The 25,262-nt window shown below is 38.7% G+C and overlaps 1 long non-coding RNA gene across 1 annotated transcript in view; it reads left to right on the forward strand.

Annotated features, from left to right (window-relative positions):
• The window catches only part of LOC143907731 (uncharacterized), a 201,708-nt gene extending 183,073 nt beyond the window's left edge, over positions 1–18,635 (forward strand). The window contains exon 3 of the long non-coding RNA XR_013259954.1: positions 17,263–18,635. This is a non-coding gene — a long non-coding RNA (uncharacterized LOC143907731). The remainder of the gene's footprint in view (positions 1–17,262) is intronic.
• Positions 18,636–25,262: the final 6,627 nt, after the last annotated feature.

Below are 25,262 nucleotides of genomic sequence, written 5' to 3' on the forward strand. Positions count from 1 at the left end.
GTTAACATCAGTTATTTTAAACGGAAGCAAAAGCAACCTTCAATCTTTTTGCTTCGAAATAATTTGTACAAGATTGCAAACTTTTTTCTCCCTCTTTTCTTTTTTGATGGCTTCTTTTACAATATTAAAATAATGTTTCAAAAGATTTTGATTACTTTTTGGAGTAACTAAATTAGCGCAGAGTATGGAATGAAAATAATAAAATAAAATGTAAATTGAAATCATAAGAATTGAGACGTGATATTGTTTGTTCTCTCTCTCTCTCTCTCTCTCTCTCTCTCTCTCGCTCTCTCTCTCTCTCTCTCTCTCTCTCTCTCTCTCTCTCTCGCTCTCTCTCTCCTCTCCCCTTTCAACGGAGAAATCTGTTCCATGCAATATATTTCAGCTATTCGATAGGCTTACAACGCGGAGACACACACACGCACAGCCTACATTCTCAGCTTTCTTTCATCGTGGTGGTCCATCTAGCTGGCCTTTGAGGCTACAACATTTCTCGATAATTCAAGCGGTACATTCGGAGCAGTGTAATAAACACGCATCTTCGTGCTTTACTCGTCGTGGACCGCATGTTTTTCTCGTCTTTGTCGCCGGTCGCTGATGCGTCCCACCGCAAAAAGTCATTAGGAACTGGTTTAGAGTTTCCAGTTAAGTCATCAGAGCAACATTTTAGAGCCGTCAATAGCGCCGATGCGGCAGTCGCTCAGTAATTTACAGCCGTTTCAATACCCGCGCGCCTAGGGTAGTCAGAAGCGTATGATAGTTTTTATGCCGTTGCGATTCTAAATTACGTATACCGTAAGCGAGAATCGCGCAAAATGCCCGCGGAACTCGCAAAAACTCATCCCGTCTCGCTTTGCAGCGCAGCGGTGTGATTACATAAGCTCACATCGAGACACGAGATGATATGTGTCGCGATGATATGTCAATAATTAAATACATATACATATACGGATTATATAATTCTTCACTCAAAATTTGAATTCCATTTCTCCTTCCATTAACTTCTTTTCACGTTTTACTAAAAAGTCAAAATTATACCTAAAATCATACGTCTCAAAATTTTTATCTTGTCTTGTCACACATTTTTATCTTTTCTATTTTTCGTTTTAATCAATTAATTATTTATATCATTATTTCTATTGCTCGTAATTCTATTATTATAGTATAATTGTTATTAGATTAATAAATATGTTACTTAACATTTAATTATATATTGATTAATGCTAGTTAGGTGTTATGTACAGATTTGATTTCTACAATAATAAATTAATATTTTTAAACATCTCAAATTATTCGTATGCCTGTTTTTTCCCTATTTTATTTCTGTCTGTTCAGTAGTCCTGCAGTCCTACTGTTCCAACGTCAGAAAGACCCGCCGCGCGCCGCTTTGATTTTCATTCCCAATAACGCGGCATGGTGCACTGTCGGGCGAAAGCGTAACGAGCGCACGTTGGCGCTATAAAACGTCCTCCGTGTGGGATGGTGCAAGGACGTCGTTATGGAGTAAAGCCGCGTACACACCTACGGATGACCGTGGCTAAGCTAAGTAGCTTACGAGCGTCTCGATGTCACAGAAATATCCGTCGGAGGCGTCCGCCTCCTTGTCCGTTCGCTGCACTCCCTACGCGCAAATTTTCTTTCTCTTATTCTCTCTATCCTCCTCTCTTTTCACCTCTCTCTCTCTCTCTCTTTCTCTCTTTCTCGTTCTCTTTCTCTCTTTTCCTATATCTATCATCTCACCGCCAACGACATACACGATCCGTTAGAGCGACAGTGCCCACGCTGAAATGCCTTCATGAAGAGCGGCTAATTGTGAGGCGGTTGATAAACTCGTTTATCGCCACGGCGACAGGCGCGATGCACTTCTTCGAGATGCGATCGGCATTATAATGCACTTTGCAATTCCTCTCGATCGAATCGAATAATAATATTTGTGCACTTCATCTTCTTGTGGGCTTACATGGAAATGGCATTAAACCTGATAGGTAGATGCCAGGAAAGAAATACCGCTATTAATACTTCTTCACTGATAACATTGCGCGTAAAATGTACTTAGCATATCCTAAAGATTTTGATTCACAGTTAATAAAAAATTTCAAATATCACGCTGCTTGCGTGCAATGATGTTATAAAATTCATAATTTATTTTTAATATTAGATTTAACGTCTTTTTCAAGATTAATATTTTTATGCAAATTACGAACGTCTCGTTTTAGTGTTATCAATCTTGTAAATAATTAATAGATATTACAATGTGTTATGTATATAGAACACGCATAAAACGCTTGTCTAATTAAGGGTGATATCAAAATTAACACACTTTGAAAAATATAAAAATGACCATTGGAGATGAAAGTGATAGTAGCATCAAAAGTGGGCCGTCGGCAGATAGAAATTCCTTGCTTCTACCTTGCCCGGCTGCACCTCCTTTCATCCTCCCTTTCACCTTTTCCGCATTATCGTCGCTACATGAAACGAGACCCACGCGTATGCGTTGCGAAAACGCGTCGGCGAAGGCTGCCCAGATCGATTTCGCAGGTACAATGCGCCTGTCTTTCCAATAGCCTTGCATACATGATCGTCGCTGTGCCGAATAACGCGATAATTCTTCACCGGTGAGAATGTAGCCGAAAATAATAAATCGCTTGAGCTAAAAGTACTACACGATGAAGAGTACGTTCTCCATTACAGAAGGCGGACATTTTTAGGTCATACAATAGCACCAATCGTTAACGTAAAACTATCACTTCGATATAAAGTACTAGCTTGATACCCGTGACTTCGCTACGGTAACATTACTCCTTTTCAACCCGTTAAGGGTCAAATGTCTAAAAATCCCTTCATAGTAAGTGCTTACGTCATGGAAGGAATATACTCTCCGAATTTCATGTTTCTAGGTTTAGGGGTTTGAGCTGAACGTTGATGAGTCAGTCGGAACATTGAATTATATATATATATATATATATATATATATATATATATATATATATATATATATAGATTTCACGACCCGATAAAACGACAAGCTAAGTCTACAATCGGTCCTCTGTGTCTCTTCGACTTCTTCCTGTTAATTGTGATTCTTGGACAATCAAGATACGTTTCTTTTTAAGAAAATAAGCGCTTAAGCGCTTATGCATTTGAATCTTTCAGGCGATCCTAGATCACCAGCGCGTGATTAGATGCCGGACTAGATCGGTTGAATCGTCCCGATGATTGAAATCGAGAACAAAACGTATAGCGGACGCGCAAGCGCTTGGAGAATTGAGATGAATACAGCGCGAGCAAGATTGATTCCCTTCATTAAGTCGCGGGCTCCGCGCGCACAATTAAACGCGCATTACAAACGGGATGCGAAACGCACGCGAACGTCGGGGCAAGTACGCCCTAACAAGAATGAGCATTCCGCGCGCGGAGGTCCCTCTATTACTGCGTTTGAAATCGTAATGCTCGACGACGCGCATTAAAAACGCGTTATCTCCCCGTTTCTTCCTTCCCTCTCCTGCTCTCTCACTCTCGCGAGATACTCCACTGCCCTTCATCGAAGAAAATGCACTCCCGTCGCACTGTCTCAAGGACTTTTCGCCGTGTTCGACATATACCAAATATAGACAAATGTAGATCGAACAGACCATGATGAGTAAAGTACTAATCATATAGCATATCGCGTTAAATTTTTAATGTTTATTCCCGCATTCAACATAATCGTATAAACGATGTATTAAAGAAACAAAAGTTCAAGAATTATAATAAGGACAAAAAATAATCTATAAACTTTCTTGTTCAGAAAGTAGAAAATTATTTTAAATTTATATAGATATATAACTTTTTAAGATTTGCTCTCTTAAATTTTCAAAATGTATGTTAGTCTTGAAATTTTTAAATACATATGTTAGATCATTTTCGCAATTTTTCACGTAAAAAAGATTGAGAGACTATAATTAAAAAAATAAAAAATTTTGTTCTATAGGAATATGACAATAATTTACAGCGCGGTTAGTCCGAATTCCTCGCTCTTCCAAAGATATGGTCAATTACAGAACAAAAAGGAAGAAATGAAGTGGATGCAATGAATCGTCGAGTTATCACGCGACACCCCCCGCATCGCCACGAACGAACGACATATAATTTTAATCGGCCGACCGAAAGCGCTCCTCTCGCAAACGACTCCTTCGTTGGGTGGTCCTATTGTGCGCGACCGCCGGACAGACCAAAGTGGATTTTAAACGTCCGGCCGGGCATAAAGAAGCGCAGAAATTTACGTTTGCCTGTTGCTCGCGCGCACGCGGAAAGAATGCGACACGGTACAACAGTTCATAAGGTTCCGGTCACACAACGACGGAATCTTCCTTCTTCAAGAATCTCCCGGCATTAGCTCTTTTTCCGCGCGCTCTCTGTTTTTACGAGTACCTACCGATGACACTCGTTTGCGCGGGATGCACAAACGACGGCGCAGTACAACGGAGGGGGGCCGGTGAAACGTTCCTTCGCCCCGATACCGGGAAACGCGGCTAATAATTCCAACCGTCTCCCGGACGCGGCCGTCGTCTCATTACGCGGTTATCATTATTTCAGCAAATGGACCTCCTATCTGCCCCGCGCGCTCGGATACCCGTTCCGCAGGCGATTCTTTTCACTCATCTTTCTGTCCTGAAAGCCGACGCAATGTGACGCGCGGGAGTCGCTTTTTGTCCCTTCGCGAACGTGATCTTCCCAACCGTGCGATTTACACGCACGAATTTTACGTCAAACCGAGGAGACTAAATTTAGAGAAGAGATGACTAAGGAGGAAAGATGATGTCTATAATCTACCTACCCATATCTGTGAAAATAAAAAACTCCAGATATCTAAAATATCAATATCGAATTGCAATAACATAAATGCTGGTGCTCGAAAATTAGATGTGAAATAATAGATTTTCACGTACTTGAGTAGAATTTTTATAAATTATAAGTTTTATAAGTAAAAATATAATTCTAGAGATTTAAATTATGTTACATGTTATATGTGAAAAAGATTACCACATCTTTTCAAGATAATTTAATTCTACAATATATATTTAGTCTCACATTTATATCTACCTTTATTTTAAATTTAATAAAATATGCTGATGCTTGTTTAGATATGCAGATCTTTATCATGCAAGATAATCTTGTCATATTTCCTATTAATGTACGCTTATTACAGCATTGCGGGATTCAGTAAAGAAGCTGTCTTTAAAATTAAAATCAGATTCTTTAAAGCAACCTGTATAAAGCCGTGTAATTACACTACGTCTCAACGACATTGACATGGGCGGCACTTTGATTATTAAAATGTAACAGCACGCGAGTACTCATCGAGGAAATTCCTGTCTTGACGTAGACATATAATTAATTATGATCGTTTGATGACTGCCTGTTCATATTATCGGTTTGTAGTTAAGGATGTGCAGTTCTCCAACTCGTCGCTAATCATAAATTGAAACGCAAATGCATTTTTAATATTCGGCCACCATTAACATTATAATTCAGCATTTTGTGCTGATTCATAGTTGATCCACATCATTCGTTTTCATAGAATTCTATACAAAAATATCAAGAGACACGGTAGTGTCTCGCGCCAAGTACACGCGGAGCGAGACCGACCGTGACTCTTTTACGCGACGCGACGGGTTGCGAGTACCCGAGATGTTGAGATCTCGATAACGAGTGAACGGATCAAGTTCTAAGTAGGCTTGATCGATAGCTTGGGGTCCAATTAGGGGGGGGGGGTTTCTCTCATAATATTCCGCTACGTGCCTTACGAGCGGAGATATTGCGACGCAAAGTCCAAATGTGAAAATTTATTTTTAAGATACTCCTAACGCTCTCATTCAATATTATTATGATTATCAGAGAAACGTCCTTTTCACTTTTTCGACGCTGGCGGCGCAGGTATCGCCAGTTTCGATATCGCGCGCGTATTTCAAAATTAGGTCGATAAACTTATCGGTCAGGAGGAAGATTTCTATTTAAGTAAAAATTAGGTATATATATAATAAATATTGAGTCAACGGAAAAGTCGGGAAAAGTAGGTTCTCTATGCTTGGCAGAAAGTGCCGCTAGGGAATTTTTAAGTCGATTCTTATGAATCAAGCTTGAATTTGATGTCTATGTATCCCAGGTTGCCGATGACAAGGTCCAGATAGTGCGCTTTATAGTTTTCGGTGTCCAGGTGTAATAATACGTTGAATTCGATGTCTACGTGTCCCAGGTTGCCGATGACGAGGTCCACATAGTGCGCTCCGTAGTTTTTGGTGTCTACGTGTATTAATATCTTGAATTCGATGTCCACGTGTCCCAGGTTGCCGATGACGGGATCCAGATAATGCGCTTCATAGATTTCGGTGTCCAGGTGTAATAATACGTTGAATTCGATGTCTACGTGTCCCAGGTTGCCGATGACGAGGTCCACATAGTGCGCTCCGTAGTTTTTGGTGTCTACGTGTATTAATATCTTGAATTCGATGTCCACGTGTCCCAGGTTGCCGATGACGGGATCCAGATAATGCGCTTCATAGTTTTCGGTGTCCAGGTGTAATCGTACGTTGAATGCGATGTCTAGGTGTCCCAGGTTGCCGATGACAAGGTCCACATAGTGCGCTCCGTAGTTTTCGGTGTCTACGTGTATTAATACCTTGAATTCAATGTTCACGTGTCCCAGGTTGCCGATGACAAGATCTAGATAGTGCGCTTCATAGTTTTCGGTGTCCAGGTGTAATCGTACGTTGAATTCGATGTCTAGGTGTCCCAGGTTGCCGATGACGAGGTCCACATAGTGCGCTCCGTAGTTTTCGGTGTCTACGTGTATTAATACCTTGAATTCGATGTCCACGTGTCCCAGGTTGCCGATGACGAGGTCCACACAGTGCGCATCGTAGTTTTCGGTGTCCAGGTGTAATAATACGTTGAATTCGATGTCCACGTGTCCCAGGTTGCCGATGACGAGGTCCACACAGTGCGCTTCGTAGTTTTCGGTGTCCAGGTGTAATCGTACGTTGAATTCGATGTCTAGGTGTCCCAGGTTGCCGATGACGAGGTCCACATAGTGCGCTCCGTAGTTTTCGGTGTCTACGTGTATTAATACCTTGAATTCGATGTCCACGTGTCCCAGGTTGCCGATGACGAGGTCCACACAGTGCGCTTCATAGTTTTCGGTGTCCAGGTGTAATAATACGTTGAATTCGATGTCCACGTGTCCCAGGTTGTCGATGACGAGGTCCACACAGTGCGCTTCGTAGTTTTCGGTGTCCAGGTGTAATAATACGTTGAATGCGATGTCCACGTGTCCCAGGTTGCCGATGACGAGGTCCACACAGTGCGCTTCGTAGTTTTCGGTGTCCAGGTGTAATCGTACGTTGAATTCGATGTCTAGGTGTCCCAGGTTGCCGATGACAAGGTCCACATAGTGCGCTCCGTAGTTTTCGGTGTCCACGTGTCCCAGGTTGCCGATGACGAGGTCCAGATATCGCGCTCCGTAGTTTTCGGTGTCTAGGTGTAATAATACCTCGAATTTGATGTTCACGTGTCCCAGGTTGTCGATGACGAGATCCAGATAGTGCGCTTCATAGTTTTCGGTGTCCAGGTGCAATTGTACGTTGAATTCGATGTCTAGGTGTCCCAGGTTGCCGATGACAAGATCCACATAGTGCGCTCCGTAGTTTTCGGTGTCTACGTGTATTAATATTTTGAATTCGATGTCCACGTATCCCAGGTTGCCGATGACGGGATCCAGATAGTGCGCTTCATAGTTTTCGGTGTCCAGGTGTAATCGTACGTTGAATTTGATGTCTACGTGTCCCAGGTTGCCGATGACGAGGTCCACATAGTGCGCTTCGTAGTTTTCGGTGTCCAGGTGTAATAATATGTTGAATTCAATGTTTAGGTGTCCCAGGTTGCCGATGACAAGGTCCACATATTGCGCTCCGTAGTTTTCGGTGTCTACGTGTATTAATACCTTGAAATTGATGTCTAGGTGTCCCAGGTTGCTGATGACGAGGTCCACATAATGCGCTTCATAGTTTTTGGTGTCTAGGTGTATTAATAACTTTAAATCTGAATGGGTGCGTTCAGCCGATACTCCGCTAGCCTAGCAATCGTGAGCAGTTGCTCGTTTTTGCTCGTTTCTTTTCTTTTTAATCCAGTAAGTCAAAAAAGAGGAAACGAGCGAAAACGAGCGACTGCTCACGATTGCTAGGCTAGCAAAGTATCGGCTGAACGCACCCAATGTAGGACACGTAGATATCGAATTCGAGGTATTAATACTTGTAGACACCGAAAACTACGAAGCGCACTATGTGGACCTCGTCATCGGCAACTTGGAACACGTGGCCATCAAATTCAAGGTATTAATACACCTGGACACCGAAAACTATAGAGCGCGCTATGTGGACCTCGTCATCGGCAACCTGGGACACCTAAACATTGAATTCAAGCTTGATTCATAAAAATCGACTTAAAATTTCCCTAGCGGCAGAATTAAAATTATGTCATGACATAATAAAAATCGCTGAATTAAAATTATGTCTAGACATAATAAAAATTGGACAAAAATTATGTTTAGACATAATAAAAATTGGATGAATTAAAATTATGTCTGACGTAAAAATAATTATCAAAAATATCGATACCTGATGAAGATATCGGTACATATACAGTTGCGAACAACATTCAGTAAGACACGCAAATAAAAATAAATAAAGAATTTTACAGTTAACGACTTATTAACATTAATCATGCTTTATTGCGATTATGTTTTATGTTGAAATTGAAAAATATATACAAGGTGTACAACTAAAAGGGTTACAGATTATTATTTTTAAAAAACTGAGCAAAATATTAAATTGTTGTTTTCTTTAGAAATAATAGTCCGTAACACTTTTAGCTTCATACCTTGTATTATATACGGTTTATGAAATTATAAGATATATTGTTTATAAGATTAAGTTGCGTAACACTACAAAAAGGCGTGATATCCGTACAAAATTACCTTTTTAAGAAAAAGGTAAAATGAGCGCCAAGTACACGCATAATAGTGTATATGTATTATGTTGTTACCCTGTTATGTTGTTACCTCGAAAAAAACAAAGTGGTAGTATTATACCTCCAAATAGCTTTATCCTGTACATACTGTTTATACAATGCGTAATATACTACAAAAAGGCGTGATATCCGCACAAAATTACCTTTTTTAAAAAAAGGTAAAAAAAGGCGCCAAGTACACGTATAGTAGTGTATATGTTGTTACCTAAAAAAAAAAAGAAAGTGGTAGTATTATACCTCAAAAAAACCTAAGTAACAAGTGGTAGATCTTTATATCTCGAAAAATCTCGAAAAAATCTAAGCAGTAGTATCTTTATTTCCGAAAAATTATAACCCAAGTGATACACGTCACAAAATTATGTTACCTTATCAAAAAGAAGAGTCGCGCTTCAAGTGATCTATTACAATTACAAAAAAAAAAATGATATCTCTTTGAGTTAGAGCGCCAATTACAGAGAGAACATGTATATTGAGTCAAAAAATAATTGTTGCACTACATTGAAAAATCTTTACATTGTGTCAATTAGAAAAGAATGTATAATAACAATTTTATAAGATTAAAAAATTTTATTTAAATTTAACAAGGGAATACAAGATATTTAAATACAAAGTTATTTACATGTGTATTTTTTAATGGCCACAAAGAATTACAGAAGTAACAGTACAAAATAAAAATATTTTATTAAAATACATAAATTTTTCTTGTAAAAAAACTTGGCGCTGCTAGACCTCGAAATTTTAAATAAATAAAAACAACAATAAATAAAAATAATTCAGAGAAGAATACAATGGGAGTAATATTAAATGATTATCAGCGTGGATGTGGGAGTGAGTGATATGGGTGTGCGTGACTACGCGGACGGCGGATAATGCGGCTTATAATTAAGTATAGAATAAGTTTATTTATTTATTTAAAATTTCGAGGTCTAGCAGCGCCAAGTTTTTTTACAAGAAAAATTTATGTATTTTAATAAAATATTTTTATTTTGTACTGTTACTTCTGTAATTCTTTGTGGCCATTAAAAAATACACATGTAAATAACTTTGTATTTAAATATCTTGTATTCCCTTGTTAAATTTAAATAAAATTTTTTAATCTTATAAAATTGTTATTATACATTCTTTTCTAATTGACACAATGTAAAGATTTTTCAATGTAGTGCAACAATTATTTTTTGAGGCAATATACATGTTCTCTCTGTAATTGGCGCTCTAACTTAAAGAGATATCATTTCTTTTTTGTAATTGTAATAGATCACTTGAAGCGCGACTCTTCTTTTTGATAAGGTAACATAATTTTGTGACGTGTATCACTTGGGTTATAATTTTTCGGAAATAAAGATACTACTGCTTAGATTTTTTCGAGATTTTTCGAGATATAAAGATCTACCACTTGTTACTTAGGTTTTTTCGAGGTATAATACTACCACTTTCTTTTTTTTTTTAGGTAACAACATATACACTACTATACGTGTACTTGGCGCCTTTTTTTACCTTTTTTTAAAAAAGTTCTTAGTACACCGAGCTGGAAAAAAATATTGCGCGATGCATTTTTATGTTATCAGGAAAGTAAACAGACATTCTTGTTTGGTGAGAAATTTTTCTGCTTAAATAACGCTGTTTCTCGTATACGGAAGATCACCGTGCAAAGGAAGAAGAAAAAAAAAGGAGAAGGACGATTCTGTCCAGGTAACGTGAATAGACCTTTCCTCAACTTATTGCTTGTATTCCGAACCGGGCAGGGATTCCGGGGACCCCTCGCGTCTGAAATTCGCCCCGGTAAAAACAACGGCGGGGCGTTAATATAGACGTTGAAAGCTATATCGATTCTGAGAAGCTCGCGTGACGACTTCCGCTCCTTGGCAATTTGCGTTCGCCACCCCGTCGTCGTCGTCAGCTATATAGAAATACGGACACCAGACGCTGATGACAGGTCGGGACCTTTTCGCTCGTAAATTCGCTTAGCGGTCACTTAATCTCCGCACGTTTCCGAGCTATTAAAAAGATATTGGCGCCTCGTAGAGACTCAGTGCCGAATCCGGCATCATGAGTCGTCACGACAAACCGTTGTCAGGATATTATTTTTTCAGAAGCGAGGAGGTACCATGAGCGTCGCGATGCGGGTGGCGAGAAGGCAGTGTTGCGACTCTCACCGCGAAAGAATAGAGAAAATTAAACAAGTGTAATTAGGTAAACTCTTCAAACGACCCATGGCACTGTTTCGTGCGATATCCCGCGATATAAATTGTTATGCAATCATCTTATTTTTTAATTATTCTGTTGAAATATATCGAACAACATGAGTTCAACTTGTATACTCGAAATTTCTTTTATATAGCGGAAAAATGAAAATTGCAGCATATATTTCTTAAGCAGATAAATTTCTTAAAAACATAATTTATTTGAATTTTTGTAAATGTCTAAGAAATATTTTCTCGAATCCATACATATCTTTAGAAATAATTTTATCAGATTCAACAAAAGTAAAATTTTACTTGCATCACGCAAGAAAACGAAAATTTAAACGGAAGGTACTACCCCCATTGTATTTTTACAAAACAATATATTGTTTATAAATTTAATAATAAAGTTAACACAACTTTATATATAATAAAATTAATTCCTGTCGACACACACAGATTATACTAGCTTTTTTAGAAAAATTCTTGTCGGCGCCCATGGCGTTGACTCGTTCGAAACAGCACGCGTACGCAGAACACCGATTGTTGGAGCTTTTATGGCTCGTAAATCTATTCTATCGCTACGCGATCTTTCGATCCCTTTCTTTGCTCCAGCAGAACTAATAGCGACCTGCGTAAGTTTGGCGCCGGATCGTCCATCATTATACGACCCGGTCTTTATAAATACGGAAATGTTACAAAGTATTCTCAATAAAAGATTATTTCTCACCTTTGGCTAATTTGATCGGCTTAGTTTTTTACTATGAGTAGCCACGATGTATAAAAATAAAATCAACAACACACACATAATTTGTTATATTTTCCTATACTTTATAAAACGTCTACGTCTATGCTGAGACCGAAATGCATGTTATTACGGTCGCGCGTTGACGATTAAGTACAGAAAAAGGGAACACAAGGATAATAATTTTTTATGATACTCGATGTATGTAGGTACGGAGAAAAATATCGTGTGCGCATAATATACATACCCGTACACACAGAGAGAAACTCAATGGTAATAGGAACCTGTCAATAACGCTCGATATAACGCTCACTGCGTGAGACTGCGCTTTTTTCAGACACCGCAAATAACATACGCGTGCATGTCAAATTTGAAGAGCTAATAGAAAAGGCGGAAAAGGAAAGGTAATGATAGGATATTCTATGTACGTAAGCCTATAAATTATAGAATGACAAGTAGGTAACGACACCATATGGATTCGAGTTGTCGGACAGCTTGTACTTTCTGTCTCTGTTAAGAAGTTATCCTTTTCCGCGCCAGTCACGTTACAATTTATAATATGATTCACTGTATCAATCACGTTAAGTGAGAAGACGTGAGAACTAATATTCTATTTTTCTCTATCTTTTTTCTAACGTTATGTATAATCTTATTAAATTACTTTTTTTAAATTAATAATTTTACTTTTTTAATTAATAATCTTATTACTAATGTAATAAATGTATTACTAATGCGTAATAAAATTATAGTTTTTAGAAACTGTAATTGTAAGAAGATTTATAGAAGAATCATAACTTTTTTGGCACTATTTAAATCCTTTTCTGCTTTCAAAAGAAACAGAATATAAATTATAGAAAAAAAATATTATTATTCTAGAAAAAGAACAGAGTTAAAAGAAAATAGAAAATGTTGAACGCTTTTGGACAAAAAAAACTTGTCATGTCTGACCATCATGTCTGTATTCACTTAGCGACCAGCCGCAGGAACGAAGTTTTCCGTGTCGGGCTTGTGAGCGAGACGAAAGCGACGCTTTCACGGTTATAACTTCGGCGCGTCGAGACAATGTCGCTTGGCAGTAGCCGTAAGTTTAACGGTGGTCAGTCGGTCGAGAGAGAGAAAGAGATAAGGGGAGAGAGAGGTAGAGAGAAAGACAGAAAAAAGAAGAACCGGGTCATCACGTTTTCCTTGGTAGCGATGGTGGCGGCGGCGACCCCGTCCGTCCTTCTCATCTTCGAAGCTTCGAAATGTACTCGCATTTGCCTTGCCGACGGTTCACACTGTTCGTCGCGGTTACACTTGCTCTCGAGGTTGCTACCAGCAACAGCGAAAAATTGGTAACGGTCACCGCCGCTCCGCTCTGTTCGGATGCTCCTTTTTCGCCGCCCGCTCCTCCATTCGTCGCCTCACGACTCCGGGTAACCTTTACTTAGCGTACACTTCCATGGCACAAGGAGGCAAAAACACGGCCGGGCAGGCGATGACTCTCAAACATCAGAGGCCCGGCGCCCGCCTCGCGGGAGCGTCGTCTTCCTTTCCCGCGAGATCGTTTCTTTTTCTCTCCCTAGAAATCGCTATCCCGACCGGGTCAAGAGAAAAGAGCCAAAATGAAATGTAAAAAAATGAGGGGAAAGAAAATAAATTAACTTTTATGACTTCCTCCGCAGGAACGCATTAAACAAGGAGGCATTTGCCTTATTTTAGTTTCTTGGAGATAAACTTTCAATTTAACTTGAGACTTAAATTGGAGTTTAAGTCTAAACCATTAATGTCCATTTCTACCATTATATAGATTAACTTTAATCTCTGTTTAACTTACTCTTTTTATTCCTTTCTGATTTTTAAAACTAGAAAAAGATAAAAAATCAATTAAACAGAGATTAAAGTTAATCTATATTGGTAGAGATGGACATAAGAAAGTCTTGTCAAGATAGCATCGAGAAATATCAATTTATATAATTAAATCATATGTTAATGATGGAAAGTGCAATTATTTCTTCAAGAAACACATACTTAGCAATGGCTGATCAATATTTTTTAACATTTATTCGTATAGGATTCAATATAAATTTATTGAAAATCCGTTAGAAATTTATTAAAAAATATCTATAAAGATATTAACATATGTTTCAGTAAAAGGAGTGTTTGCGCTCCACATCTCATGTTTGATCACGTTTAAGCCAAATAACATACAAAAATTTGACTGTGTCAACACGTGTTATCTTATAAATGATACTTTTTCGCGCTCGGGAATTCATTTAATGATGCTTCAGAGTTCAGATAATAAGTTTGTCGTTCGCACGCGAACAGTGTCCAAATGTCATAAATCAGTGTACCCTAATAAAAGTCGTTGCATATGTGTTAGATGTTAGCTCTAAACATGGCAATATATCTTATAAGAATTGTTAAATTATGTACACTGTAAAAAAAACCTAATAGTTCTTCATTTAAATGTAACACATTTTAAGCCTTTCTAGCAATTACATATAAGCAATTTTTATATATCATTAAACTCTTAAAAAATATTGCATGAATTGCGTTCATATTTATCTTCACAGTCCCAATTTTTAATACATTTCCCGTCCTACAAATAACGCACTCTAAAAGAATTACGTTAAAACACACAGCTTTAAATCTTATTCATTTTCGTGAACTCTTAATCAAATATTTCACAATATTACAACATATAATTTCAAATATAATCTCTTAATTTTTTGCCAATTTTAGCATTGACTGTTAATAACGTCGAAATATCGGCTCTATTTTTATCAAATATCTTTATTATTCCAATAGGGCTTATCAAGTTCGCGCATGTGTTAATGGAGATTTAAAAAAGCACATATTTGCACTCGATCAACGTGCGAACAAAGAAAGGTGCGAGCGGGGATATGAACGTAAAATCGCGGAGGAGAATGAGCGGAAAACGGAGGCGGAGATGAAGGAGGAATAAGGTTCCTCCTTCGGGGCCTATACCGTTACGAGAATCGCCGCTAATAGCCGCTTAAACGTGAAAGTAGTAAAGCCACAAGTGGTACGTGACTCCTCGTGCAGACCTAAGAGGCCTATCCTAGCTGAAGGGCTACCCGACACTCCCGACAGTCGGTAGTCGTAAAAATTCTTCAAGAACGCGGCGAAACAGAAGATCCTCAGACTTTCAGTTCTCCCGCCTCTCTATCTTTCTCTCTCCCCCGTCCTTACAACCTCCGCCTATTCCGCCTCTTTGTCCCTCATTCCGTCGCTTCGTCGAGAGAACTTTTCTGCCGCGCCGCCGCTTTTCTTTCCCTCCCAGAGCGCGGTTCTTTTTTCCAGCTCCGCTGGCCGAGAGAACGAGCCGAACGGTGCATCGTGGCGCATCGCAGTGCAGAGTAAACGTACGTAAGGCGACGTAACGCCACGTAACAAACATAATTACGCGCGCCAGTCCTTCGTACACGATAACCTGTTAATCCCTACCACGGCTTTTCTCGGCCAGGAGAGCACGTATCGGCCAGCTCTTTTACGCGAGTAAAAGTTCTCTCTCCCTCTCGTTTTCGTCTCCCTCTCTTCTCTCTCTCTCTCTCTCTCTCTCTCTCTCTCTCTCTCTCTCTCTCTCTCTCTCTCTCCCTCTCTTCTCTCTCTCTCTCTCTCTCTTCCCCAACGGATCGTGTTTAAAGTGGAGTCTGCTGGTTTTACAGGTTGTAAAATCAGTCTAACGCGTCGTTAAATTACGGGGCTGCTCCGGGACTGGGCGACTGGGAAAAAGAATGGACCGTGAGACGCCGCCGATTAAACGTTCGGCCGCGCGCTACACGCTTGTCCTTAAAGCTGTTGTGAGCTGAGAGCTCGTTCATTCTTACGTTGATTTCACATGTAGGATTGTTGGATGAGCTCTTCGTTACGCGGCCACTCGTATCTCGTGAAAGTCAAATGCAACTCGCAAACGAATCCGCGTCTTATGCAAGTCTATGAAACTAGTCATTCTAAGTAGTTATGGTAAACAATGGTCAGACGAATTTAAAAACTCTAATACGCAACTCTACCTATGCTATCTTATGCTCGAACTATTATTTATTTAAATCACATAAGTTAAATGACTCTGATTAATTAAAATTTTTATTTGATCGGAATAATTATTGTTTGAGAGAAAAATAATCTAAGAAACAAAAGTAAAGACAATCGTTGAATTTCCTTGAAGTATTTTAGTTCTGATATATATACATCAAAATCTTGTGTATGTGTGTAAATATAAAATTTATAACGTACGCAAAATACTACGTAAAAAAACATAAATAAAATAAATGTAAATAAAATAAATTTCTAAAATTTATTATTTTGGATCGGCATCTAATTTTAGTAATGCACGTTGCGACGTAAGGATATCCGTGTAGGATTCTGCAAAATCGTAAAACTCATAAAAATGTACAACCAAGTTTCTGTTACGACGTCCGCGGTCGACGTAGTGCCGGACACGCTTCGCTATTATACAGCCTAACTTTATCTCCCTGTTGGATCGTATAAGGTCAGATCTGCTTTGTATCCTTCGTTGATCACCCACGCCTATACCCACAGCCATTGTTCGGCGTAAGAAGGTTGTTTCGAGCGAACAGGTTCGCATTAAGGCGAAGAATCCGATGTTTCCTGGAAACCACTTGACGATGTGACGCGCGGGCTTTCGAATCGCGATGCTCACGCTATTCGGTGGAGTGTCTTTTGCTGCGTACCGAGATTCGAGATTAGCCATATGGGATAAAAGCCCCGCTCGATTCGCTGATTGCCCATATCTGTTGTGAGCGCAATCCAGTTAGAAATAAATACCGTCTACGATTTCATTCAGAATTTTGCTGCTAAATTTATCGAAGGTGTTAATTTTGTTCCAATTCAGAACAACATTTTTCTCAAACAAATCCTTATGTATATATTTTTCTTTATATAGTTTAATAATTTATTTACACGAGTAAAACTACATCTTGATTGTAGTGTATTTAAAATAAATACACGTTTTACGTAATTTATTTAACATAAATGTACCTACACATAATACAATTTCTATCATAAACGTTTGAAATCGAAAACTATAAAGAATGCATACGCATTAATTTTAAATTAACGAAATAAAGAAATATTATGGAAAAGTAATTCATAATTTTAAAATATTATCAGCAAAAGTATCATCCAATGCCATGTAAAAATATAACAAATATTTTTCTTCTTTTGCATTTTAAAATAAATTTTTCTTATTTCGATATAGAATATGATTTTTATGTGAGAAGAGATAATATAGTTTGCTATATATTTCAGCATTTAAGCAAGAGAAAAAAAATAGAAAAACGGCAGAACGGAAAAAAGGTGGGAAGAGAATCCTTACGACAGGGATTGCTTTCTGCTGAACGGAAGCTACAGCGTCTGTATTCGCTCTACAACAAAATGGGATCCGCGCCAAGAATGCAAAGCGATTAGAAGGATGCACACCGGCGCTTTTTGCGGCATTACTAAACCTACACTCCTTACAACGACAACAAGCGAGGCAAAGAAATATCCGCACCGACAAAGTCGCCGAGTTTACCCAGTCAAGCGAGGAAACGCGGCGATTCTTCGTCGTCATCCTTATTACCTTCCGTTGACGATGATGGTTTTGCGGTTGCCGATTCAGGCTGGCGACTCATCATCGAAAGTGAGAGCGAGCGTTGCATTTCGATGCTAATTGCGCTTCAGATTTAAATGAGCGAATAAACGATCAATGAAAGTGGTTCACGAGCACAAATTGAGCAGATTGGTTCAATAACGGGAGCTCGAGTTGAACGAAATATCCCGTAAAACTGGTGGCAAAATTCTTACGAAATGTCTTTTAAAATTCTTATAATATTTCACAATTCTCATTGCGAAACATTAATACGAAAGATGTAACACAATAGTTTTCCAGTTTTCATTAGTTTCAGAATTTTATTATATCGCAATTATAACTTAATAAATCAAATTTTTAAATAAAATTAAAAGAAAATGATTTTCACGCACAAACTATTCAAACTAATTATTAATTTTGTTTTTACAAGCAAGCCTTATCCTTGATATCATAAATTGCGTCGAATACGTATGTAATTTTGAGGTTGAGGTCATTTGCACGGATCGTGTGCGCTGAATTAGCACTGCTGCGGTAACAGTACCGCAAAGATGTCATCGGGTTACTACTTGCTTATAAACATACCTACAGCACGTAACATCATGACAATTATGTTATTAACTATGTCTGTTTCATCAACAGTTTATAACACGTTTCATCAGCAACGAGCACATGCATATTTCGAACGAATACATTGTTAAATGTCTAACATATTGCAAAAGATATGCATTTTATACAATTTATATATTTCAAAGTATTCGATAATGAGATTTATGTATTTTTTCAGAATTAATATTTGAAATACGCATTTGGCTATTAGATTTTTAAAAATAGAAATTGCTGATGAAATATTATACCGTAACGTAACAAATTCTTTGGTGAATTAGATGCAATAAATTTTTATAACGATAAGTTTTTAACCGATACATATACATCTCCTCATTTTTATGCTGCACAAGATTAATTTCATTTTAATGTACGTTATCATTGAATCCTTTATGTAAATTTAACATAATCCTTCCGACACTTTCTTGTTCTATATACACGAAAATAAAAATACTTTATACATAATACCTATTAATCTCCTTTTTTAGAGTAACAATTCCTACTTCGATGAAATTTTTGAAACTGTGTGTTTAATTCTCTTTCTCACAGTCTAATCGTCCTTTTTCCCATTCGAAAGTACGAACATATATTGTGCCATCCTAAAAGCAGAAAGCATAGAAAGGTAACTGAAAAGAACAGAATTCAAAAACCGTAGGTCACTGTTGCAGGTTAACGATCCTTGGAGAGAACCGCGGCAAATCGCTACAGTAAATCGCTATCGGAGCCGTTGTAAAGGATACCCCGTGTTAACTTATCCCGATAGGCCGCGAAACGCGTTCAGTGTTAGAGCGGCTGGAATGGCACGCAGCAAGGGGCAACATGAGCTGCAGGAAGCAAGATTAGGGCCGGTGCACCTGCGCCCGGCGCTGGTATAATCGTACATTAAGTGCCTCTAATCCGATAAGAAATTGACTGACAAATCGCCCTACTCCGGCGCTCCCAGACACACGCATGTGTACGCGTACACATGTATACGCGAATGCCGCTATACGAGCCGGCTAAAAGAGAGAGTAAAACTTAATGTCAGCCGACGCTCCGTCATTCCCAAGGAACTCTCTACGTATTAACTGCGCGAATCGACTGCGCGTTATTTTCTCGACCAGATCAAACGCGTTCGTTTGTATTAGAAAACTGGAAGTAATTTCTCGACATATAATTCCGCAAATGTAAAAAAAAAAGAAGAGATATGCGCCAGCGTGCGTGTATTACATGATAAAAACATTCACCGTACTTAGTTTCGTACGAAGTTATAATTACGCAAATACTTAAAGCATTTTGCGTTTAACATATTGACTTATCATAACTTTTATTTAGGAATGGTATTTGAAAGGTTCGGACGCGTCACGTTTTGTTTCCTAAAGGCCGAAACGCAATTGAGCAATAACGTCTTCCAACTGGAGAAAGGAGGTATTTTGATAAATACTAGTAGCGAAATAGATAGTCTGTAGAAGAGTCATTTCACATCAGCTACTCGTCGGGGAATACACCGAGAATGGTATAATAGATAGTATCAATATCTTAGATTGCGTAAGGAACATATTGCCGCAATCTCGGTGATGAAGAGTAAATCCTACCTTGTTCACCAGCGTCAGTCGGGCGACGTCAACGTGCAAATTCGTCGTGTTACCACACTCGTGTTCACACTTCCTCACTGATCAATTCGAATGGTAGCCACCCCCTCGTTTACGCGCGAAACTCCACTGTCACTCTCGCCTAATGAGATGTACTCGCCGTTGCGAGCTCTCAACTCTTTCCCCGCCGCGCCGCTCGCTTCGACTTGCGTGACCCGTGACCTATTCAATCAACTCCGTTTCTTCAGATCTACTTAATTATTATTATCGAGCAGGGCGCTAATAAAGTCAAAACAAAACGCGTATTTCTTTAATAAGTCTATTGACTGTCGGTCTCTTTTCTAATTATATAAATTTTTGCGCGATATCTAAGTCAACATCGAAAAAGTCCATCTTGATAATCAAACACTTCTCCCTTCCTGTCTCCCCCGTCTCTCTTTTTATATTTCTCTCTACTCGTTCTCAGCAGCCTTCTCGTTCCCTTCTACTCGTGGGATCCTGCGATCGCGAGGAGAGCAAACCGGGATGACAATCAAGGTGTCACCTTGACGAGGCGCTACTATATGAATTGTCGTGCGGTGGGAGTTCGTCAAGAGGGAGATCTCGCGATGGCTCAAGCCTATGGTCTCGGGAGAACTGACAACGGCCTCCGCTCACCGGAGTAAGGTACACCTTACTACTACTTTACCACTACAGCCACTAGTGCTACTTCTACTACTACTACTACTACTAATGCTAGTCGCGCGCGCGAGATTGCTCTCCCTCTTTCTGCAGTCTGGCCGGCCCGTTCGCTCTCCGGCTAGGTGTATCCCTCGCTCTCCCTATCGCCCTCCGTGTCTCTTTCTCTCTTTGTCTCACAACACCGATACGCGGATGCATACTCTCCCCTTTCCTCTCTCTTTTTCCCTCTTTTGTTCGCTTCGTTTGCGCCAATCTACCTTCGTTTTCTCTCGGCACTACTCGACCGACCGACTGAACGTCCTTACCACACGCGAACGGCGCACCCACATGAGCTCGCCTCGGCCTCGTCGCTCGTGTTCGCACGCCGGCACCGGCGACGTGTGGAAGCCGGGGCACGCGTGTACGCGCATCCCGCGCGGCGTGTAAAGAACGCCGGGGATGCTGCAGTAGAGACTACTATGTCGTCAGCGTCTACCGCCGCCGCTGCCGCGGACCGTAAAGACGGCAGCCTCGTGGGACCAGCAGGTTGCACCGTGCCTTTTCACACCCTTTTTTCGCGCGTCGTGATGCCGTCGGTGATATCTATTGACGGCTAAACTTATAGTTATAATCGACTTTTTGCACTTACAATTAACTAAAAATTCATTGTGATAAATTTAGACGGACCGTCGTCGAAGAAGATAAGGTATCATTAAATGTAACTAGTTTATGAAATTTTAATAAATTTGGACTTTTTTGCAATTCTTACGTAGAACGCGTGGATATTTGATTTAAAAAAGTTTTTTTCAGTTTAATGCCAAATATCAATAATGAAATAAGTTTAAAATAAATTTATGCCTCGACAAAAACATATTCTAAGGTGGTTTTTATGTGAAACTAATAAGATACAAAAATTAAATGCAGTCCGTTATAATGCACAGATTTTATCTATACAATTAATTTGTATATCTTTATCGACGATGAATCAATATCAATGTAGAAGTTTTGACAAAAACTTGTTCTTGATTTCTTAAGTTTTTATAAACGTTTAACTTAATAAAAAAAGTTTTTACGCATATAAAAATCGGAACTTATTCTTCTTTTTCCTAAATTAAGTTTTGCTTCTATTTCTGCTCAAAATTATTCACTATTAATCACAAAAGATTGTATACATAAGTGTATGTGTCATGTGTAAATGTGTGAATGTTCGCAGAGTATTGAGCTCTGGTCCCTAGGTTTTGTAAGTCCAAATAATTACGCGGATCAGTTATTTCTATGGAAACAATTCATTTTTTGTATATTTTATATCGAATTTACTCTACAATGCGCTTGACAATTTTGTGATCTTGGATAGCTTTAAGCTCCTTGCACAATAGGCGATAGCGATAGCGATAGCGACAGCGACAAAGGTGCCGACAAAGCTGTAGCTGTCGCTATCGCTATCACTATCGGCTATTGTGCAAAGGGCTTTAGAGTTATAATGATGTCATATCAACGTAATCAATTAAATGCAGTAAACTAACAATAAGCTGAATCCTAATTATTTTACATTGTTTAGTTCTCACGTTTATCACGGATTGGTTAAAAATTTTCGTCAGAACATAATATATTCCCAGCTAATTCCTCATTAACGCCGCAGCGAAAACGAAACGTGCGCATTCAGTAGCTTCAAACTCTAATGATACTTTCAACAAAAAGAAAAAACCACAGATCGTGCCGCCCGCGTTGGCGAAACCATAGTTGCAGACACACCTTGCGGTCACGAGAATATCAGGGTGTGACGAGGATAAACGGTAGTCAGCGTATGCCTGTGTCTATTTCAAATAGTCATTACTATGATTGTGTGCTGCAACTGCAGGTTAAGACGCTCAGTAGAGCATTAACCTATGCTGTCAATGCTTCGAAAAGAGGAGTAGAAAGAATCGCATACTTTTGACAACTTGTTTTTTTTCCGACCAAACAACACTCAATTTAGAAACTGTGTAAAGTAAGCCTCATTTATCTGAAATAAAATCAGAAAAAGTACAGAATGTTTGTATTTTCTCTGATCACAATAATATCATTAAATTCAAAAATAACAAATAATAAATTAAATTATAAACTCTTGATCTGCAGGCAATTTAATCTTGCAGTTAGATTTATATTATCAAAACTTAATTTCGCTAACAAAACTACAACTATTTCTTTATTATTGTGCAAAAATATCCAAAGTTAAGAATCATATAACGTAGATAAATAAGTTTGCAATAAAGCGACTGCAAAAATTAGTCGAATAAAATCTCATAGTTTGCCATCCAGTACAGATTTCTTACGCTTCTTTGGCGAGATGCAAGGCATTCGTGATTACGCTCATTATCGCAGCATCGCATCTGAGCGTAATCTTGAATATAATTGCGGACACCTGACGAGAGCAGTTTCAGCAAGGGCGATTGCGCACTTGGTGTGCCACGCGCTAAGAAAATTAAGTAAAGTATTATCGCTTGCGACGAAATAAATCGAAATGTCTATTTTAATTCGCTTCACGTGATTTTAATTGATTATACACTTATTATTGTATTTAATTTCATAAATTAGTCGTAAACGTTATTTACCAAAGTTTTTGCATAAATTTTATTTCTTTCCGCGTTATAATTTAATTTCTTCATTATGTTTTACAACATAAACTAATAATATTATAATTACAGAAGAATCAATGAAAGTATTTCATTATATCCAGAGTTTTATAGGAAACTAGCTGGTTATCCGGGCTTCGCCCGGGAGTCGTTTTTCTTAAAGAAATTCCATAAGGAGTCGGGTTGATTTAAAGACGGTAATTTAACTTTTACACATGAATAACACATTTTAGGTGCTTAAGTTTTAAACTTTTTTGCTTAACAATGATCACATATTGGATCAATTTTCCAAATTATTACTTTGGGATGAAATTGATATTCGTATAATTTGAATCATAACTAAATGTCTCTAATTTCAAAATGGGCCGCATAAATGATTTCATGGATTAAACATGTCGTATATAACCGGTCTTTTTCCACTCAAGTTTCACACTATTGAGTCATTTCTGCTTCTCCGATATTTCACTTACCAATTAGCAACATCATCCTTTGGTTTACCCTGGCGTTTTTTAGGGAATTTTGAGATTGCTCGCTCGCGATGAACACATAACCTCAATTTTTCACTTAAAAAACCAATGGAAAAAATCGGTAATTGGTAAGTGAAATATGACGTAGTTCTACGTCAAAACTACACACTCTATAGCACTCTACGGAAAATTCTACTTCTATTTCATATACTTGTGGCAAAAATTCAGTCCAATATAGTTTTTAAGTTAAAAACGTTCAAACATACATTTCGGGTGATGTATGTTTGAACGTTTTTAACTTAAAAACTATTGGACCAAATTTGTATTAAAATCATATAAAATAGGGTAGAATTTTCCGGGGAGTGCTATAGGGTGTATAGTTTTTCGTTACCTATTTTCTGGAAACCAATTTCTTTTTAATATTTTTAATATTTAAAAAATAAAGAATTTAAAAAATCGGTTTCCAGAAAATCGGTAATAAAAAACTACACACCCTATAGCACTCCCCGGAAAATTCTACCCTTATTTCATATACTTGTGGCAAAAATTCGGTCCAATAGTTTTTAAGTTATTAACGTTCAAACATACACCACCCGTAAGGATTTTATATATTAGTATAGATATGTTATTTATAACGTCCAGTTGATACTCGATGGATTAGAAATTATTATCAATGATATTTAGAATAATAAAACACGATACTGAGAGACATATATCTTGAATAACGAAGGGAACAATAATTTAGCAGTGCACTGAGATCGACAAGCTCGAGTCGCCGTAGCAGTGATTCGAGAGTCAAGTCCATTACACGGTGTCCACGCTCGTGAGTTAGATTTAGGCGAATCTTGCAAATGAGCCTCCACCGTGCATTTGCCGTTTTATTTCCTGGGTCATAAATATGCTCGCGAGGTAAACGAAACGGTTGAATGAGAGTGAGCGAGGGAAAAAGAGAGAGGAAAGCACGCGGAGGAAAGGAGTCGCGCGAGAAAGGGAGAGAAAGAGGAAAGGGTTGGTCGAGGGGGACAGTGCAACATCGTATTTTCTGTTCGTTCATGCGGAATCGGCATGTCGTAGATATCGTTCGCGACCTTACTCTCCCGGTGGCGGAGTCCGGGCTCGGCTTCGCGGTTAACGGTGTATCGTGCCGGTGCTGTTCGCTCTTCTCAATTCACGAGGTAAGGACGCGGCGCGGAGTCGTGGGCCTTTTACGGCGTGCACGCTAAATCGTCGGAATATGTATACCAATATAGGAAGGCGATGGCCGGTATAACAACGGCGAATGCCGCCGCAAACGCGCTGCAAAAGAAGCCGTTTATTACGCACCGCTGCGGCGATGGCAGCGACGATTGCATCTCGCGAATATGTGTATCGGCGAGGAGATACACGCAACACGACGCAACGCCAGCGGGAGGGCGAGTAAGTGAGAATTGCACGCGGTGCGACTCATCATCGAGGGTGCGCTTTCGCATTCGCCGCGACAACCCGTTAGTATTACTCTTCCAATTTTTCTCGAATTATAAGTATAATATGCGAACACAAAATATAATATGAAATATAATAAGTATACACTGACTGTGTGTGTGTTAAAATACCTTTTGTGAGTAAGCTTTCTACATCAAAATTTATTTTACTGTAAACAGTGTAAACTTACAGTTTTTTAAAATAGTCTAAGTATGTTTGCAGATTATTTAGAGCAAATAGCACTTCCCCTAAAATATTTATTATAGATTACTGTTTAATAATATCTGATGTATATAATAAAAAT

The sequence above is a fragment of the Temnothorax americanus genome, unplaced genomic scaffold (genome assembly GCF_048541705.1).
Source record: "Temnothorax americanus isolate GAGA-0224 unplaced genomic scaffold, ASM4854170v1 Scaffold87, whole genome shotgun sequence".
Classification (NCBI taxonomy): Eukaryota; Metazoa; Arthropoda; class Insecta; order Hymenoptera; family Formicidae; genus Temnothorax; species Temnothorax americanus.